This window comes from Pteronotus mesoamericanus, unplaced genomic scaffold (assembly GCF_021234165.1).
Source record: "Pteronotus mesoamericanus isolate MK-2021 breed Mesoamerican mustached bat unplaced genomic scaffold, CSHL_Meso_final contig_101, whole genome shotgun sequence".
NCBI classification, from domain to species: Eukaryota; Metazoa; Chordata; class Mammalia; order Chiroptera; family Mormoopidae; genus Pteronotus; species Pteronotus mesoamericanus.
The window spans coordinates 27,464,111-27,467,386 of NW_026555001.1; the positions used below are offsets into that span (position 1 = coordinate 27,464,111).

Here is a 3,276-nt window from a genome sequence, read left to right on the forward strand (position 1 = left end):
AAGGTGGAAATAACCCAAGCGTCCATCCATAGCTGAGCGGATAAGTAAAAGGTGTTGTACACGTAGACAGAACATTACTTGGCTTGAAGAAGGCGGACGCACGCTCGCACACGACGAACCCTGAAAACGCTGTGTGAGCGCGGCAAGCCGGCCACGAAAGGACGAGCCCTGTGCGACCTCGCTGCAGGGCGCAGCCTCGCAGGCACAGGGAGGAGCGTGGCGGTGGCTTGGGGGCCGTGGGGAGGCGAGTGGAGAGTTAGCGTTTAATGGGGGCAGAGTGTCTGTCTGTCTGCTTAAAAATGGTGAAAACGGTAAATTTTATATTATGTGTATTTTACCACAACTAAAAATGGAAATGGAGTACGGATACATGTCACACATGGACAGACGTAGAAAACAAGCCAAGTTAGGGAAGCCAGCTACGGAAGGCCACGTGCTGTATGATTCCATTCATAGGAAATTTCCAGATCAGCAATCTGCGAGGGCAGAAATAAGGCCAGTGCTGCCCAGGGCTGGGGAATGAGGACACTGGGCGTGATGATGCGCGTGCACAGAGATTTTTTTTCGGGGGGGAGCGAACAAAACATTTCCAGAGCTAAACGTTGATCCCAGACCTGATTGTGGTAGCGGTGCATGACTCCGTGAAGATACGAGAAGCCACTGAACGGTGCCGTACCCCGTACGGGGGTGAGCTGCGTGACGTGTGGATTTTATCTCAATGGAAATGCTTCAAAAGGGGTAGAAAAAGAATGTTTAAATAACTCTTTCGAAATGAGGAAAGGCAAAGGACGAAGAGGAAAATGAGCAAAGATTATGATCAGACAGCCAATAGGCGGGGAAAGACAGCAAGCAGATGGGGAGCAGCTCAGCCCCGGCGGAGCCCAGATCAAAGCGGCCGTGAGATGCCCACACCCATCAGACGGGCGCAAAGCCGGGCCTCATAGGACCCAATGCTGGGGCTGGTGGCAGGCGATGGGACCGAGACACGCGACGGCGTGGAAATGCAGGTCGCGTGGGCTCTGGGGGAGCGGTCCGCAGCATCCGCAAATGGGGGGCTGTGTGCTGGGACATGCCGGGGGTCCCCCTCACGCCTGGGCCTGGGGGGCTGCCTGCAAAAACTTCAAGGCAGCATTGTCTGTAATAGCAGGAACTTGGAAGCATCCCAGAAGGCTATCCCGGGCAAAAGGATAAACAATTGCCTTAGAGTCACACAGTGGAATACCACACGGCCGATAAAATGTATTGTATGCGGGGTGCGTGAACGTGGGCGAATCTTCCAAACAAAATATTAAGTGGAGAAACCTAGTTATTGAAAAATTGTTGCAAAATGTTTATAAACACACAGTGCAATATTTATGTCATTTATAAAAAGGCCTGCCACTATATCTGCACTGTTTATCTAAGATACCCTTTTCAAGACTGTACTTTCAGGGGTCGCTTCTGTCATTGGTCACTAGAGAAGTTTCTCTGAACGTGCGAAGTACCCAGAACCACGAGGAGGAGGCATAGAAAAAAAATAATACAATACCCTATTTCCTTCTAACATGAGGGGTCTGAAAGAATACGTCATAATGTTAAGAATTATTAAATCTCACGGGTATTTCTATGGTGGTTATATTACGAGTATAATTTTCTATATGTTTGAAGGGCTGTAGAGTTCAAACACCTTTTCAAAGCCGCATGAACTGCCCCACCGCCGACGTGCAGTACTTTGGAAGGTCTGTGCGTCCTCACCTTTCCTTCGCGGGGGCCTGGTGGGGGGAAGTCTGCTGGACAGAGGGCCAGGGGCCACCTCCAGAGTCCTGAGTGGCCCTCCACCATCTGTCAAACAGCGAAGGCTTGGCAGCAAGCACACTGTGAGCCCCGGGGACCCGGCCTGCCCACGCCCAGCCCCCGGGCCTTCGTTCCTTGTGCCTAGCGCAGCCCGGGGGTCGGGGGGGGGGGGCGGCTCTGCGGGGAAGGGAACCTGGACTGTGGACTGCAGCCTGCACAACTGGGGGGGCCTAGAGAAACAAAGCCCCTACAACCGCAGTGGGCTCTGCCTGTGGGTCGCAAAGCACCCTCATGAGACCGTCAGCTTCTGCCTCATGTTCCAGATGCACATGTAAGCATCCATGCCCCAGGGCCACCTCAGTAGGGTCACTTCCTCTCCTTTACTTTTAATTTTTTAAAAACATGAAGTGCATGTATCCAAGACATGCTGTAGGGTGCTTCGATACACTGAGACACGGCGAAGCCGTGGCCCTGGTCGAGTCAACGAGCACAGCCCCTCGTATAGCTGACGCCTTCCTCCTGCGACGCGGGCCTCTGAGGTCTAGTCCCTCGGCACATTGCCAGGGTTCCAGGGCATTCTCCGCTGTGCCGTACATGCTGGACATCAGGTCTAAGCACGCCCACCCCGCAGACCCCCACCCCCCGGGAACCACGGGTCTACTCTCTGCTCCTGTGCATTTGAATTTTTTAAGATTTTACATACAAGTGAGAACATGTGATCTCTTTATATTCTCTGTTTGGCTTATTTCACTTACCTGGGTGTTCTCTCAAGTCATCTATGTTGTTGCAAAGGGAGGATCTCCTTTTTTAAGGCCAAATAATATTCCCTTACATATTTCGACAACAATTTCTTTATTCATTCTTGGAAGATACTTCTTAACCACATATGCAACCACAACCTCTCTGAAGTGTGACAATGATACTTACATCGGAGTGTTGCTCATCAAAATGCCATCTGCGCCTCTTTCTTAGAAATGAAAAAAGCTTCACTACGTCCAAGGCAAGTTTTTAAGGCGGCGGAGGGAGCGGCCCTGCCAGGCTGAGCTGAGGCGCTGGGCTTTAAAGGCAAGTGGCAGAAGGACCGAACGTCTGCTTCCATGTTGCAGACACGAGTCCCTCCCTGCGGCGGGCGAGGGGGAGCGGACGGCAGCGTGGTGGCAGGTCTGTGGGGGAGAAGCGCGCGTGCGCATCAGTGAAGAAAGAGCAATGGTTTCCCTCTCGGGCTGAATTATTTGACGTGATTTAGCCCACGGGAGCACAGCTGGGCGTCTGTGGCACAGCCAGGGGGCTGTGGTCCCCGAGGACCCCCCGGGGCACGGCCTCGGCTGAGTGTGGAGCTCCAGGAAAGCCTGCGGCGCCTTCCCGGTGCCCTCCCCCATTTCTGGGCGGAGAGGGAGTTTAAAACCGTCCCCGAGCCGCCGAGGGCCGGGCAGGAGGTGTGTTTGCTTGGCCTCCAAGAAGCGACTGAGAGTATGTCCTGTGTAACACCGAAAACCTGAAAAT

General features: G+C 53.3%; 1 pseudogene; it reads left to right on the forward strand.

Annotated features, from left to right (window-relative positions):
• Positions 1–1,415: 1,415 nt before the first annotated feature.
• LOC129068038 (uncharacterized) lies at positions 1,416–1,553 on the forward strand (annotated as a pseudogene).
• The last annotated feature ends 1,723 nt before the right edge of the window (positions 1,554–3,276 follow it).